At 38.7% G+C, this 18,318-nt stretch overlaps 1 protein-coding gene across 1 annotated transcript in view; it reads right to left on the bottom strand.

Annotated features, from left to right (window-relative positions):
• Positions 1–7,669, bottom strand: part of si:ch211-274f20.2 (calnexin) — a 39,386-nt gene extending 31,717 nt beyond the window's left edge. The window contains exon 1 of the mRNA XM_066649878.1: positions 7,500–7,669. The gene's annotated coding sequence lies outside the window, so the exon portion shown is untranslated. The remainder of the gene's footprint in view (positions 1–7,499) is intronic.
• Positions 7,670–18,318: the final 10,649 nt, after the last annotated feature.

Genomic DNA, 18,318 nt, shown 5'->3' with positions numbered 1-18,318 from the left:
CCCCTCTGGTATGGGAAACTCCAACCAGGAGCAACAGAGTGGTCTTGCCCTAAAGGGGGCCTCTCACTCCCTGTGGAACCCTCGCTTTAGGGCAAGGTGGCCCTGTTCCACCTGGTTGGAGATTCCCTCACCAGACGAGTCTCTTTGAAGAGTTGGAGTTAAAGAGCTTCTCTGGTTCTGGGGAGCCAGCGATGATTTTGAGGCAGAATAAATGTAATTGGTTACCAACCAAAATACCCTGCCATAAACCGGGAAAGTTCTACCTAGACCTTTGTGTTTGCCTATTCTGGCTGTGAGAAATGTTTATGGAAGGAAATTATATAATATATATAAAATAAGGTGCAATATAACTTTCATTTTAGTTACTTTATAAGTAAACTATTGATAACTACTTGAATGCTGATAGAGTTGGGAATTCCAGAAGAATCTCAGTTGAGCAATCTTCTACAGACGTGGCCTGGAGAAGTCAAGGGTTCAGGGGAAAGGGGGATTCAGGAGTAAATGGGAGAGTCTTTTCAAATTACTGGCTGAGCACAATGAGAACACAAAACTGAGATGTGAGAAAGCTGCCCATAAACCTGGGAAAATAACTTTTTTTTAAGGTAATTGCATGGAATCTGCTGCACATTACTGCCCTGTTGACAGTGGAAATGCAAGCTGGAAATGAAAGGCATTGATGCCCCTTAGTTACTTGTTCCTTCAGCCTTCAGGCCGTGACCCAGAAATCGACTGAAGCCTGCCATTTTTAAGGCTGTTTCAGTCATTTGAACTCTGAAGAAAGAAGAAAGAAAGGAGAGAAAAGGCTTTCAGAGTGAGAATAAGCAAGCACATCTTATAGCCAAGTGATTTTTCTTTGCAGCAGAGATCAGTGTGTAGTCATTGAATAATTACTTCTAATGACAGGGCATTGTTAAAAGCTGATGAAAAGTAAATGAAAATTATGATAATTGGATAATTTCCAATACATAACAGATATGTACTTTGCTATACAAGTTTATTATCAGCAGAAAATTAAGGCCCAGGGTCCAATGAAGCAAATTAATGTAGGAACCAATAGCCAAATGTCAAATAACAGCTAAGAATTCACCCTTCCTCAGCTGTATCATTAACATTTGAGACACATGTATGACAACTATGCTTTCCCACAAAGGTGTTATATTTGCTCAGTAGCATTCCCATGTGACATATCTAATATAGGGTCTAAGTGCTAACCATATCTGAGAGATCACACATTCAATCCCCCATGATGCCTCGGCCACCAGAGGGAAACCAAGAGATAGACTGAATGGCTTTTGATCTCAGTCCATCACTCAGCAGTGTGCTAGCCAATGTAGGTATCTGTTAGCTAGCATAACAACATTGCTTCAACACTGCTCTGTTGCTAGTCTACAGCAAATCCAGAGCTTCTAAACTCTAACATAGTTAAATGTATGACATCATGCCTTCAAAAGTGTTTTACAAACATATTATTATTCGCCTACTCCTAACTGAATTCAGCTGCTAATTCAGTATATTTTGTACGTAAATTCCAGTTCCATCTTAATTTTGCAGACACCACAGGGACTATAATGTAGTTGTTTTAGAATTTAAGGTGGAACTGGAAGTTCTATTACATCAGCAAACTATTGTTGATGTTTTAGTAACAGGACATAATGCATTGAAACTACATTAAACAAAGATAATACACTGCTTATAGATTTTAAAGGAGAAAATACTCACACTTGTTGCTTTTTGGATGCTTGTTACTTGATTGCCACTGATTCACATGGCATTCATAGCCCTTCATTTGAAGTGTGCCCCTGAAAAATCTTAGTTTCAAGTGGTATATAGCCCACTTGAGATTCCCCTACCCTTAGGCAAAATGGAGGGTTTGTCTAAGTGGTTGGGCTAAGGGGTGAACTGGGATTCACCTGTTATCTTGGTATCTTGGTTTTCAATATAACTGAGACAAGAGCGATTGATGGAGTGAGTTTATCTTGCTTGTGAAAACGTATAAAAAGCCAGTTCCATAGGGTGCGTCATGTCTAATAAAATGATGTTTGATCTAATGTTCAAATCCATTTATCGACAGCTGAATAAATCAGTCAAAGCAGTCAGTATTTGTTTCCCACTTTCAGCCAAAACGAATTTTACAGGTTTTAAAATGTTTGGCTCTCTAGCAAGGTTTCTTAAAATGCAGAGACTGGTCTTCAGAAATGTCCTGATAGATCTAAGGACAGTTTCAATACTTTGAGATATAAGGCGTATTACTGGAGCTTACACCAGCAGAGCCTGTGATTCTATTAAATGTGTATTTGCTTTTGTTACCCTTCACAACACACTACATTTCAATTTCAACAAAGGAGACAAACCTTGGGTGTATTTTTGTCTTCTTAAAACCATTTGAAAGATATGTGTCCTATTAAGAATGAAGGAAGTTGTAAAACCTTGGCCTTTGGCCCAGTGTAGTCATCTGTTTTCATTGCTTTGAAAAGTTGAATGCAATTATTATTTTGTATGTCTGTGTTCTCCGCTGTCCAAATATAAGAGCCAACTTGGCAAATAAAGTGTTGGCTTATACAATAATGTAGATAAAACATGAATGAGACTGTCTTGTTTAAAGATTTGATATAAGATGCAATTTCCATTAATTCTGCCTGAGTAGCCTCTGTCTGTGAGCTGTTAACGTTTTGACTTATTTGTTCATTCACGTTTTGTAACTGCTTCATCTTCAACAGGTTGGTGGTGAATCGAGGGCCTACATGGAATCACTGGGCAAAAGGTAGAATTACACCCAGGAAGGAGGAACAGAAACACCTGTGGATGATTTTTCTTGTTTATCTGAAACAAATCTAGGGCTTTTTGATTGGTTTGGTGGCCTAACAGGTCTTGCAAGATTGTTAGGAGCCCTATTTTCTTTGTCTTTTGATCAGCTTCTGAAATAAAGTCCTCTTTATTCACAGGAAACATATATGTAAGTGGATTATCATCTTTAATTTCCATCAGACTTCTGATATAAGCACAATACTGTTCATATAAACACACCACCGCTGTATGCATTTTATGCTTAAAGCACTTTCTGTGATTCTTGTAATGGAGTAAAATTTTTATTTCCCCAGAAAACTTGAAGGAAAGAGGCCCCAAAGCCAGAGAGATAATCCAATTTTTGTCGAAGGGGAGCGTGTTCTGAGTGGATTGGCTGGGTCTTGAAGCTGTATGTTTCTGTTGGAGATGTTTATGGATTACTGCAAGGCGCTGGACACTGATCCTCCAGTGCATCAAGGACACATGCACGTCAGATTGGCTATGAGTGCTGTTGTTGTTGGCCTGAGGTACACAAAGTGTAACACCATCTCTTGTGCCTCCCTCATATTCTCCTTTCTTTTCTTTCCCCTTACAGGAGATGAGTGAAAACAAACATCAGCTGATTTGACTTTCAGAGCTTCACTCTCTTATGGAAATTTGATTCATCTCCATCCTTCTGAATGCAAGGACATGAGCCTCGCAAAACTGGTTTAAAAATAAAAAACAGAAGAAACTGAGGCCTGCTGCGTCTTGATTCTTTTTTGGCTTTTCCCGTGAACTCTGGGGGAAATGGAAATTCAGTGCCGAGGGAGAAATGGAAAGAAAGAGAGGAGGAGAATATGTAGAAAATGATTCTTGTGTGTGTGTATGTGTGTGTGTTACACAGGGAAGAAGAGAGGGGAAAAAAACAGGAAGCATTGCATGGAGTGGTTAGAATCAGGACGCGGCAGGGCTGCGGAAGATAAACACTTCTGCGTTCGTGAAGCCTCACTGTTTTTCTTTTTTTTTCTCTCTCCCCCCACAGTCCTGTCTCTTTTCGTCACTCTGTGAGAGCAGCTGTTCCTTATTATGGCAATGAGCTCAGCGATGTCGTGCTCTTTGCCTCAGCTGAGGCTCAGAGGGGGCATGAGAGGGAGCAATTAGCCCCAGCTTCACGACTTCTCAGCCCCCTGTGTGCGCACAAGCAGCATGGGAGCAACAGCAATAACAAACACGGCACCCAGAACCAACACAGCAGGGCTGCGGAAAAAAGCGTGGCCTCAGTTTATATCTCTGCTCTTCTCAGAGTTTATAATGCACAGATGGATGAAGATCTCTTACAATAGGAATAGCTCTTGTGACAAGGAGTGAATGAATGAATGAAAGAGCCATGGGGTGTGTCTGAACACACTTGTTTCTATGGTAAACTGTCTTTGTGTTGTTAAGTATTGGTATTGTATTATCCATTTTATCAGCTCTATTGACTGTACTATTCTGCAGCACTGCTGTGTCTGATCCACTCATACCACCTTAACACACGACCATGTTTGTCACTGCAGCACTGAGAATAATACACCATCCTCATAATACTCGCTCTGTGGGGTTCTGGGGGTTGTTGTACTGACCATTAAAGGACAGGGTGAAAAGCAGCCAACAAAGTATGCAGAGCAACTTCAGTCTGTAATTGTAGAACTGAAAAATGCAGCTCATAGAATGGGAAATTAATGTGGAAACAGGGGGTCATTTTAAAGCTTTGGCTGTTCTGTATATTGTCACAGTCAGAAGTAAACCTTGTAACTCCACAGCGAGCCTGTGGAATAAACAGTCTTCAGTTTGTCCCTGCTCTCTGCCCAGAGTTTGTGTGAAAAATATTTCAGCTCTGGAGATAAGGAATGGTAATAACAATAGAGAGTCACAGACCACCAAACAACTCTGCTGTAAATAATTGTATATTATATGAGTGTTTTTATTTTTTGTGTGAAAACTCACCAAGTGTAAGTACTCACAAGGCTAATGCCATCAGTGATTCATACATCTCTGATACACTGGGCTATCCAAATATATCATAACATTAAAAATGCATTAGAATATATTATGTTTGTGTCTTTTCAGGACATTGCAGCAGGCTGAGAAAGTCAGTGCAGACACCAAATTTGTTCATACAGAATGCACAACAGCAACGGTAGACTAACTATAGATTTCTGAGGGTTAAAAAGGCAATTAGGTCACAATGGGGATGGCAATAAAATCCTGTGCGTATGAGAATGTGAACCCCCGACCCTGATGTGATGTGACAGGCGCTATCAACTCTACATCTTGGGAGCAATACACTCGGAGAGTAAACAGAGGCGCCTTTTACATAATTCATGCTCCCAGGACATGGTAAGGAGCATGCAAACTGATCTGTTTCTGGAGCCTCAATGAATAGTTAAGGCCACTTGTGTTTAGGCCAACAATGCTCGGTTCCAATCTGCTTTGCAGAACTCTTAAAGTGTTGCTAAGACTTCTACTGAGCAGTAGGCTATGAATTAAAGGCTCTAGAAAAGGTCATGACAAAAATATGTTGTAAAACATCTACAGCTTGTCCTTGTCTTTGTCTAACATCCTTTCTTGTGTTTCATTCTCCCTCATGTCTCCTGTATGTTTGCCCATTTGTCTTCTCACAGTAGCGTACTTGCGTAGCGTGTTTGTTATCTTGCCCTGGTGTGTTATTTATTTTCTATCCTTCTTTTCTCTTTTGTCCTCCAATATTCACTGAATTTCATGAACCTTTTACGGCCTTCAATAAACCAAACCACCCTGCCTCCAATCCTTCATTGCTACACAGCTACTATATTTGATATAAATAAAGGCTTTTCAAAAATGCTAGCATATGTTAAAAGAAATCTTCAAAGGGTATCACTGACATTTTAATAAACTTGCACAGACATTATAATACTGCTGTGAGGATCTGAATACATTCAGGCACAAGAAGGGATAATTATGTTAGATGATTATTTCAGGAAAATTAAAACAAATGATCCCAATGTTAAGTGAAATTCCATCACTCCACAGTCCACCCAGTCACTCACACACTGACCTACAAGCACGTGTTTTTGGATTTGTGAGAAGAAACTGAAGCACCTGGAAGAAACCCATGCAGACATGGAGAGAACACATAAAACTCCTCACAGACAGTGATCTGAGGTGGGACTTGAACCTGCAATCCCAAGACCTTGGAACTGTGTCACAGGAACACTACCTGTTGCACCACCATACACCCCTGAAGATTATTTATTTATTGTTATTTTTGTCTTAATTAATTATGTAACTTTTAAAGTTGCAGTTAGCCCCATCACTTATTTATTTTTAAATGCATTTATTTATCAATTCACTAATGTTTAGAAGGCTAAATGTGCATGCACAGATGTTCCATCACGTAATGTAAAGCCTTTCCAAAAGAGTTCAGATTGTTTCTGCAGAAAATAGGGTACTTCTTATTAACAGCCCTTTAAAAAAAAAAAAAAACACTTTAGATGAGCAGGTGTCTAAAAATTTTGGACTACCTCCTGTTTTGATAATGTTTTCTTTATGTATAAAGGTAAAATTGTTGTGTACTGCTTGAGGATGAGGAAAAAGTAAGCACTGCGTTACACGACTGTGGAGGGGGAAGGTGCAAACGACTGTTAGGACAGGACTGATAGCTTTCTTGCTGTGTCCATGGAAACAGCACTGAGTGGATGCATCTCTCTCTCTCTATCTCTCTTACTCTGTCAGTCTCACTCTCAGTTAGTCTCTGTCTGTGTCTCTTGCGCCTTCTCTCTCCCCTATCATGCATGCAAACACAGAATCAGGTAGACAAATATTAGGCTTTATCTAGTTGTCGCCATAGTGCTTTGGCTTGAATCAGAGATAAAGCTCCCGGTGCTGCTCGCATACACAGTACATCATTAGAACACACTCTGCGTCTGCCTCTGTGTTCAGTACGCAACACACACCATCACTTCTCACCCTTAACTGACCTTTTCCAGCCACTAGCCTATCTCTCCTCAGCCAAGTCTCTCAGTCACGGTGCCATGTCAGAAAAAGGAGCAGGCTCTCCTTCCCTGCACTTTAGTCTAATAATAACAAATATGCCTTGTGCATTTTTCCAAGCTGTTTTATCAGAGCCACTCCTGGAAACTGTTTCAGCTGGCCGGCAGCACACTGAGCATGGTAAACGAAGCTTATACTCCCTCTAAGATTGAGTGGTAAATGCTAATAAAGCCAAGCTACAAAGCAGCACCCCTTGAGCTACTGGATTGACCCTGGCTTGACCTCTCATCTCACCATGAGCTGCCTGTAATTTGTGGCTTGATGAAGGCTGAATCCTAGCGGCAATAAATAAAAACACTCACTTGCCATTTCTATACCCACCGTACATGGAATTTGAGAATTTAAAAACTACATAATGCAGTAAAAACTGTTTCCAAAATGTTTAAAAAGTAAATTTTTATTTACAAACATGTAACCAAGAAATGGTGTGGTTTTGTTGGAGCTGGAACGGAGTTATAGCATTTCAATTCATTTTAATGGGGAATTTTAATTTGATACATGAGCAAATTGAGATACGAGCTCGGTCACAGAACGAATTAAACTCTTAAGTCAAGGTATTAGCTAATTCGTTCCAGCCCCCACAAAAAAAATGTATTAAAAAATAATAATACATAATAAAAGGGAATGTAAAGATCTAAACTGATTTTATTAAGTGTATTTACCTTGAAGAACAGACGAAGATGCTGGCGGAGGTGGAGATTGGCAGAGGAGTTTGGGGGAGTAATTCGTTTCGTGCTCTACCGCTTAAAATACTCGCTACACAGTTAATGCTACAATTCTATAAACAACAGCGATACGACTGAGATGACGACAGGGCAAGACAGGGCCATCACTAGAGATTAACGATAAGGGGGGGGGCTTAGCTTTAACAGGGGGGGGGTCTGGGGTAATTGCCTCTTTCTTTGCCCACCTGTCTTTGACGAGGTACAGATTAAGCAAAGCCACAAGGAGCTAAAATAAGATTAGTTCTATCCAAAGCAGAGCTGTAGTTCTCAGTGTTTAAGCTCTGACCTGCTGCCCTCAGCGCCACCGCAAAACAAACCGCTGTAGGAGGGACTGTGACTCCATAGGCTACACACTGGATGATGGACAGATAACTCTGGGTGTTGATTGGCTAAAAAAAAGGTAACGACCAATGAAAATCGTGTTCTCTGTTTAGGAGCCGTGCAGAATCTGCCCCTCGCTCCGGCTGAGAGAAAGAGAGCTGCGTGTTTCTGTCTCAAACATAAAAGTGACCTCAAAAAAAAAAAAAAAAAGAAAAAAAAAGAAAAGAAAAAACGTAACAAAACGCGTGCCGTATCAGCTCGCTGCAAGTGAGCGTACACCGCCCGCCATTAGGTCACCCAGCGAGCATTTAGTTCACTTGGTTATCTTGCCGCATGGACGTCGTTAGTCCTGTTAACTATGGAACGCAAAGAGGGTCAAAACGGCATCTAAAAGACGCGTTTACTTTATAACGTGGCGCTGTTAATTACGCCGTAATAGTATAAATACCGCCGTTTTACGCCATTAAAATACCAAGGTTCAAAACGGCGTTAAAAGAAAAAAGCTGTTTTGAACCTCCAGGACGCAGCATTTTATACTGTTCCAAAGCCAAACCAACAGCGTTAAATGCGGCCTTTTAAAATAAGATAATGAGCTCCATCTGCCGGCCATGAAAGCCAATCCATTTGAATTCCATTCATCCAGTCACTGACCACTCAGTTCACTACAGAACTCAATCATTATGGATGGAGTTTTTTAGTCCAAATGTAAAAAAATAAATTTTAAATATTTATCTCTCCTATTATTTAACTTGCATTTTAGTATTTTGGACAAAAATATAGTCTTGTTGTATTTGTTTTGTAGAGATTTATGTAAGTTTCATTTATGCTGTTTTTCTTTTATATATATATATATATAGATTCTCTTTTAATTAACAGTGACTGGTGTACAGTGACTGTAGTAATAATAATAATAATAATAAGTTACATTTTTATAGCACATTTCACATACCCAGGGATACTTTACAATTGAGTGAAAAAGAAAGAATAAAGAGGAATATTGTGACTGCTGAGGTCTACTTTCACTAAAGGAGAATATCTTACTCTGTCTGCTCCTCACTGCAAGTGTACTGTACATTACTGAAATCCTGGTTAAGGACCAGAAGAGAATGGCTTCCTATTTTGGGTCTTGATTTCTCTCAGTTGTTTTTCTTTTTGCTCTGAAGAGGTCATTCCAATCACCCCACCTTGTTTGAACTATCACTAGATTAGGAACATCTACATTGTTTCTACACTCATTGTCCATTTTTTCAGCTCTAATGACCACACAGGGGCACTTTGTAGTTCTACAATTACAGACGGTAGTCCACCTGTTTCATACTTTATGATGTCCATTTCACCCTGCTCTTCAATGATCAGGACCCCCACAGAACCACCACAGAGCCGGTATGATTTGGGTGGTGGATCATTCTCAGCGTTGGAGTGACATTGACCTGGTGTTGTGTCGGCGGTATTTATACTTTTACGGTGTAATTTACGACACCACTTCGGGAGAAACACAGTATTTTTCTGCATTTTATAAAGTAAACGCTGTTTTGACTCTCTTGGCGTTCCATAGTCAACAGGTGAACCAAGTGAATGCTCGCTGGGTTACCTAATGGCGGGTGGTGTATGGAGCTATATTAGGGTCAAAAGTTTTTGTCATTTGAGGATCCAAAATTGAAAAAAAAAGCATCAGAAAGTAAAAATAATATATGTGACCAAAATAAGATATGAAAAATAAGAATCTGAAAACATAAAATCTGCAACTGAAAAATATAAGACTTCAAATATCACAATATATAGAAAAGTGAAAAATGAAAATAAATTATTTATTTTAAAATATATATAATTGATTCAAAATTCTATTTTAATTTTGAATACATTGTTGTATTTCTTTCAGTTCCAGATTTTTTTTCAAATGAACAAACTTTTGACCCTAATATAGCTCCATAGCTTTCCATGATCATAAATTGTGAAGAACTGAAAAAATGTTTTAGTCGTTTATTTGTTATTATTGTTGGCCAAATTTAGAATAGAGTGGAATATGGCCATAAGGGCATTTGTAATTGTCTTGTTAAATATAACTGTTTATATAACACCCCCCAACCCCACATAAAATAAATGGTAAGCTTTTCGATACAGAATTGGCATAGATACAACATAGAGAAATAATAAAGTACAAGAACAATATCGATTAGAGTAATATTATGTGGCTTATGGTCCTCTGGAAAAGTTGAAAAATGCCATGTCAAGCCTGCTTATTTTACCCAGAATAGTTCTGTTCTGCTTTGAATCTTGTGGTTTTCAACACCCTGCCCAGTTCTCTTTACTACCCAATATTTAACTGAGTGAAGAGTGAGACTTCAGAGTAGGCTCACCACAGCTTGCAGACTGTAGTCAACACTTTAAATGATGTGCAGTGGTGCGTCAGATTGCCTGATAATTCACTTTTTACTCATCAGTGCATATGTTTCTGGGCATTCTCTCACCCATATTTCTTTCTCTCTCTCTCTCTCTCTCTCTCTCTCGTATCTGCAGGGCCGAATTCTGCAATCCATCTCTCGGCAGGAGTTGCCGTCATTAGCAGAGATGACAGTAATCACACGGTAGGCTTTGCTCCTCATTCTCTGACACCAAAATAGATTCTGTAATTTGTCAGCCTACGCATCCAACACAATGGAGGCCTCTGCCGAGCCAATGCAGCCAGACTGAAAAGCAATTAATATCAAATACCTGCTGCTCTGCGTCACCTCTTGTTGGTGTTTAAAAGTCAAATATTCCTGATTCCACATATTGTAGGTTTAATCAAACTGGTCAAACATCCAAACCTTAATTTCACATAGTTGTGACACTATCTAATATTCTAATAAAAACAGAAAGAAGCGACCTAAAATTTTGTCATTTCGTCTTTCTGAGAAAGTTGGGAACTAGCAAAGAGATGCAAAACTTGAGTTTATTTAGATGCTAGCCTTATCTCATGCACCTCAGGATAGTTCTCAAACGAATAACCTGCTGCACATGAAGTAGAGTAGAATCAATAAATGTAGCAGAGGGAGAAAGCAAGTGTAAGCTTGAGCTAGGTTTGTTTGCCTTAAATCTTGAGTGAGGTGCTTGTCTTGCTCCAGATGAACTCCCCATTAGTCATCAAGCTGCAGTCAGGAGCAGGATTTTGTGTGCTGCTTAAGTTATTTGAACACGCAGAGGACAGGGAAGATATAAAGATACATTCCCAAACTGCTCATTTGTCTCTCTGTGAGAAGTATTTGCGTGGTGGTGTTTGCCAAAAATTAAAATATGTGTTTGGACCTTCCCATATCCCTGCACCCTTCAAGTGTAGCAGCTTGGAAGCAAACAGTACTGTTAGTCATTAGAGGCATTTGATCATTTGCACAGCTCAAGTATAAATGCAATAAATGTGAAGGATATTTACTGACACCCGGTTTACTTTTGTTACTGTATATCCAGCTATAGCAGGGTCCAGTCACTTGTTGTTGACCCTAGAGTTGTGATTGGTGCTGAAGTGTTGCAGATCATGCTAAGGGGAGGACACTGCTGGGCAGAGAAGGCTAATGAATGTTGTCTCGGCAGGAGGGAAGCATTTCCAAGGGGGGTCCAGAGGAAGGAGTTAATTAATGCCAGCTTCAGAGCCTAGCGTGGCCTGCCCTTCTGTTCAAAGCAGCAGGGCAACCTGCATGCCGCCCCTGCCTGAGCCAAGGGCCTGAATTATTGATAGGAGCTGAGATGTGAGCTGTCCAGGGGAGGGTGGACTACTGGAGAACAGGGATTGACTGAATATGAAGCCTGGAGGAAATCTCTATGCCGTAAAATAGCTCTAGAGAAAAGTTCAGAAAAATGTATTTATTAAAAAAAATTATCCCTGTTTATTTCACACAGAATCATGGACTGTACTATATATATTGATTAAGGTTGTTGCTTTGTTCATGATTTGGATGTACACTATATACCCAAACACTTGTAACAAGGTTTGTATGGTCATAAAAAACCTGGAAATGTTATTGAATTTAAAAATATCAATTTCCAGGTCTGGATAAGTTTTGGAAAAATAAATAACCCCAAAATGTTTTGAAAAAGTCATGGAAAATTGCTTCTCAAATAACGGTAGGGGTGTAACAAGATCTATTAAAACATGACAATATTTCTCTTCAGTCTGGAACTATCTCATGGGGGAAAAAATCAGTTGTGTGGTATGAACTTTTTAAGAGGGATCTGGCAACACAGTAGCAATGGCGGTGAGTGCGACAGCTCATCAATTAGAGCAGCTCTCAGCAGAAGAGGTATAGCTAATGCATTATCTTGTCAGTTACAGAGGAGTTGCAGCCAGTGTAATATTGTAGTTGGAGGAAACTCGCATAGTAGATGCTCCCACTACTTTAAAGTCGTATGTCTGACTGCATTTTGGGTCAGTTCCCAGTGTGAACAATAAATAGTAACAGAGTGACAGACAAGGTACGAATGATTTGTAAGCACTGTAAGAAAATCATGCCAATCACTGTGGCTAATACAAGCACTATTGTATTATACAAAAACACTTGCAGCACCACCATGACTCATAAAGAAAATGACAAAATGACAAACAACACTTACAAATGCCTTTGGACCTCAGCTTCCACAGTCAAGTTCTAGAGCCACAGCAATAACATTTTATTTATTTTTGTTTATATATATATATATATATATATATATATTAGATTAGATTAGATTAGAATAGATTCGATTCAACTTTATTGTTATTGTGCAGAGGACAAGTAAAGGGCCAATGAAATGTAGTTAGCATCTAACCAGAAGTGCAATATATAACATTATTTACATAGTTTACATAAAGTGCAGTTGTGAAATGACATTGTGATTGTGGAAGATAAGGTAACCATATATACATATGAAGTATAAAACATGTAAACAAAGTAACATTTTATATATATATATATATATATATATATATAGTCACATACTGCTTCAATTAAAAGCAGAAACTCCTGCATGTTTGTTGAGCTTGCGTTTTTTGACTTTGTCAAATAAAACTCTATTTTTCCAGACATATTTTCATCTTTGAAGTTTCCTTAAAATATTTAACATCTTGTCTCATTCTCATGAACCCCAATATTGTGTCTCGTCTCGCCTCCTGAGATGTGTCTCTGGTCACACCCCTAAATCCAGGCGATTCAGATATCCACTGAGATATATCTATGTTGGTTTAACATTCTGGCAGATCAGTCACGTCACTTCACATTAGTCCTTTGTGTGGAGTAACGATAGACCCGGAAATGGAGTTCTCAGGGTTTCACACATTTAATGTAAAATACTGCATCAGTGTGACTTCAATAATTTTTTTTTTATCCAAAACATATGTCTTGTCATTTTAAGTAATATTTTAATTTTAGTTAAAATATCTTTTTAATCTTAATTTCCGTGTCTAAACAGAAGTTTCAGAGAATGTATGGTCAGGAAAATTTGCCTCAGAGCAATGGAAAGTAATGGAAATTTGTTGGTAAAAAAATGTGTATGAACCCTGTTGTAGGCACTTTGTATAATTGAGGAATTTGGCTTCTTTAAGGGACACTCATTTCAATTGTGAACAATCAGCTTTTATCAACTCCAGAGAAAACCATGATCAGGAGCTGAACAGTAGCCTAAGGTCAGCATGCTGAGAGCCAGCTGTGGAATAAAAGTAATGCCACCACAGCCTTTTATGTTTACAGTGAACCAGCTACTATTCGGCTTGTGCTTTGCTGCAACAGTCCTCTTTTTAAATATTACTTCACTTAACAACCTCTGGATTAGGAAACACCTAACTTGCCTCTATACTCATTATCCATTAAATCAGCTCCACAGACCATACAGGTCTGTTCCCTAGTTCTACAATTACAGACTGTAAGTTACATGCTTCTTTGCATGCTTTCTCACCCACATCCTACCCTGGTTGTCACTGGTCACGACCCCACAGAGCAGGAATGATTTGAGTGGTGGATCATTCTCAGCACAGGGTTGTGCTGGTATAAGGTGGATCAGACACAGCAGTGCTGCTGGATTATTTTTAAAGCCCTTAGTGTTACTGCTGGACTGAGAATAGTCCACCAACCAAAAATATCTTTCCAACAGTGTCCTGTGGGCAGCATCCTGTGTCCACTGATGACAGACTACAGGATATCCAACACAAACTATGCAGCAACAGATGAGCTAGTGTCTCTGAATTTACATCTAAGGTGGATGGACCAATAATGTAGGTGTGTCTAACGGAGTGGACAATGGATAGTGTTTAAAACTTGAGCGGCATTGCTGTGTCGGTTTCACTCGCATCAACGCAACACACACTAACATACCACCACAATGTCAGTGTCACTGCAGTGCTGTGAATGATACACCACTCAGATCATCCCTGCTCTGTGGTAGTACTCTGCGAGTCCTGACTGTTGAAGAGCAGGGTGAAATGGGGATAAGGAAGTGTGCAGAGAAACCAGACTACAGTCTGCAATTGTAAAACTACAAAGTGGACAATGAGTGTAGATACAAGGTATCATTGTGGCAGTGTAATGTTCTGTGCAATGTTCTTCTGTCAAACCTTGGGTCCTGGAATTCATATGGTTGATATTACTTTGACACACACCATTGACCGAAACATTGTTGAAGTCCAACTGCATGCCTTCATGTCAGTGGTAGCTCCTAATGGCCACGTTGCAAATTGTTCAAAATGACAAATTGTTCATGGTGTTTCCTTGGATTCCAAATTCCCTAGATCTCAGTCCAACCAAACGTCTGTGTGATGCGCTTGAAAAACCAGTCCAATCCATAGACGGCCAACCTTACAGCTTACAGCACTTACAGGATGTGCTGCTAAATTCTTGGTCCCAGATACCAGAAGATACCTTTACAGGTCTTGTGTAAGATATGGCTCAACGTATCAGGTATTTTGGCAGAACGAGTGGGACCTTCACAATTTTTGGCAGGTATTTTAATATTATGATTGATCTGTGAATGTTTGTGTAATGGTAACTTATGCATAGCATTTGAACAGATGTTTTTGGAGTTTCCCCACCAAGAAATCATTCACTGACTGGTTGTTTTAGAAACATTTTCCTTGCTCTGAAGGAATGTTCTTGTCCACAAAATATGTAAAAGACCTATGTGTGTCAAAGCCAGTGCATGTGTTTTATAGCTTGACTAGCTTTATTCTTGAAGTCCAGACCTCTTTTGTTGGGCAGCTTTTGTCTGACTGACAGCAGTAAAACCAGTAGGGTGACAGACAGAATGGTCGCCAGGTGGTAAATCTCCACTGCGTCACACTCCCACAGATGAAGAAAGATAGGAATGAGTAACAAGCACCTGGCAGGTTTAGAACAGATGTGAATGACATTGTACTTGGCAAGCTGTCCACCTTGCTGTTTAATCTCAAAACTAGTGTTAAGAAAGCCTTGGGATTAGTAGTTTGCAGTGGATAGGTTAGAAGGAGTGTTGCAATTATGAGGGACGTTTCCAAGTGGAGATAACATCACATCACAGCTGGTCATCCAGGGATTCTGTTTTAGTACATAAAAATTGTATTGCACAATTTGATATTTAATGACAAAGGGTTTTGTTCAATGTGCTCATCTAACATTTATTCAGAAAACAAAGATATCAGTAAGGTTTTGTTTTTTATCTGCTGTAGTAACTTCCTCTTTTGTAAGGCATTGCACAAGCTGGAATATTGCAGTGTGGATTTGTTTTCATTAATTTACAAGAGTATTAACATGGTCAGGTGGTGATGTTAGAGGATTAATTGTGGATCACAAAAGCCACTCCAACTCATTCCAAAGGTACTGGATGGTGCTCCATCACTCCAATGTGGATCCACAGCCTATTTAATTTATTCAAAATAAAGCAAATTTATAATTTTCTCACGACAAATGTGAAAATATGAGCACAAACATCCACTAGTAATGTTGGTTTGAGCTTCCTGACTAGTCCATGTCAGTATCCTCTTTGCAAATTTTAGTTCCTAAAATATCAGCTGAAAAACAGTACATACAGAGGTGTACTTTTTATGTTATGAATTGTTAAGACTTAAAATTATTTTATGATCACTAAGTAAGCTCCCATCCACTGGTGGTGAGTTTTCGCTGAATTTGTGCAAAAAGCCTGATGAAGAACATCAGAATGAGTGCTGTAAACCCCTGTGGGAGAAGAATGGCAAAACAGAACCCTACCACTTTTAGTGTTTTGGAGCTTATAGTGTTATGTTTAGGAGTAGTGTTAGGTTAAAGGCAGATATTTCATGCTGGGCAGATGTCAGAAACCTAACTATAGTTCACTGAACACATTCTGGGAATGTTTTTTTTAATAGTTTTTTTTATGTACAAATATGTACACATTCATGTTGAGACCATTCTGAGCAGGTATCATAAACATAAAACTAGATCATTTGGTACTGGAGTCCAAAAAAAATAAGGTTTAGTTTTATGGTGCCAAAGATTATTCTACCCTTTGGCAACAGTTTTCCTTCAGTGTGGACTAAAATCTTGTTCCATTAACTAACAACAGAATTGAGAGAAGTTTTTATTTTTCATGTAAGGCTATTTGTTTGGAGAGGTATGGCTTTGTACTGGCAGTGATGGATTTCAGTCTGTCATCGTGTGAGATAAAAACAAGTACTATGACTTGAACAGGTCTTTTGGTAACCTATGTAATAGGTGTAAAATGGTAATGTATAACAGTAATTATAAATTCAAATATTGTCCCACTCCTTTGCCATTTTATGGTAACTGTTGTGTAGCATTAAAAATGACAGTTGTTATTAAAAGGGGGAAAAAAACTAAAATATTAATAAATTAATACTCTACATTCACAATCGCTAACATAAAAATCATAATTTTTAGATAATTTAAACCAAAACACGTAATTTTGGATAAAACATCATCCCCAAGAACATAACAAACTGATGCACATGATTTTGCAGCAATTTTTTAAATTGCAAAAGTGGGCGACTTTTGATTATGAATAAAACTTGTTACACAAAAATGCTTTAAAGCTTATTTGTACACCTAATACCATTAATACCTTTTAAGAAAGGGTTATTTGCCTTACTGTTATTTATTCCTACTTGTCCAGCGCTTACTATTATCCATTCTCAGACAATGACAATCCATTCCTTTAATATTAGGTTAATTTGTGTGAAACCCATTGGGATAGACAAATTCTTTAAAAAAGAACAAATAGGCTGTCTCCTAGGTGTGGTACTCTGCTGGGAGACCATTAGGTTTGAGCTAGTGAGACTGATGACTGGTGTCTGGGCCACTCCCAATTATTTGATCTTCAAGAAGTTAAAGCCAACTCCAAAGTCTATTATACAAAGTTAATGAAACAGCAGAAAATGAATTTTGTGAATATGGATCTTGGCGTAGTATTGTTATGAAGCAATAGGCAGCAAGACTGTCAATGTGCCATTGCAGTTCCTTAGGGAATGAATGCTGTGGATATGGGGGGATGAGGCAATGGTAAAGAAATCTGGCAGTAATGCCTTCTGTCCGTTCACGTGGACAGTTGGTCGTCTGAGTGTTGGAAGGCATGGAATAATCATGCTCTATTTATTGGGATACATATAAGAAAATAATAGAAATCTGATGTTTTTATCACCATTATTGCTTGATAAAAATATAGCTTTAGTCTAAAAATCTGCTGGATAGTGGTTGGCCAAAAGACAAGCAAATGCTGAAGGGAAAGTATAATGCCCCAATTCTTAACCGTAGATTTTGGGTCACTTCCCTCATTAAAATGAATGGCACATTTGAAATGGTTAAGGAGTTGCACTCATGAGGGTTTGTGCTGTTGCCTGAAAAGCAACATTCAAATATAAATGGAATTGGGGAAAAAAAGCGAAAAGGGAAACCACTTGCCACCTTAGAGGACACTAATTCATTTGTTGTTGCTGGCAATGCAGATAAAAGCTGAAACTGGAGGAGCCATTAGTTTTTCTCAGAATACAGTTAAAACTCTATTTAATCTTAAAATTCCTATCTGCTGTTATTGTGTCTAGAGTTCGCCAGTCAGATTCAGATATATCCTAAAAGATGCAATACCCCAGGAAAATACAATGAGCTCCATAACCGTGTTAATAATAGGTAAAACAAAATAGATTAAAATATGACATAAAACTAACGTTTAATTGATGTTACATAGAAACAAAATCACATGTACATAACCATATTCAGTTAAATGCCATCCATTTTGACGTTGTTATGAATTCAGTGTCACCACAGAAATTACAGTAATTTATATTTCACTTAAAAAACATACACCCCTCCTGGGTGTCTGAGCATGGGTGGACATAGAGTTGGGAACTAATTGCAGATTCACAGATCCTCACGGACTGAGGCCTTAGGCATCCACTCTACTTGTAAGGTCACCTAAATATGTTAATTTGATGAACAGAGACGATTTTAGGGGTTTAATCTACACCTGGAAG

The sequence above is a fragment of the Hoplias malabaricus genome, chromosome 17 (assembly GCF_029633855.1).
Source record: "Hoplias malabaricus isolate fHopMal1 chromosome 17, fHopMal1.hap1, whole genome shotgun sequence".
NCBI lineage: Eukaryota > Metazoa > Chordata > Actinopteri > Characiformes > Erythrinidae > Hoplias > Hoplias malabaricus.
This window is presented reverse-complemented; position numbering and strand designations above follow the sequence as displayed.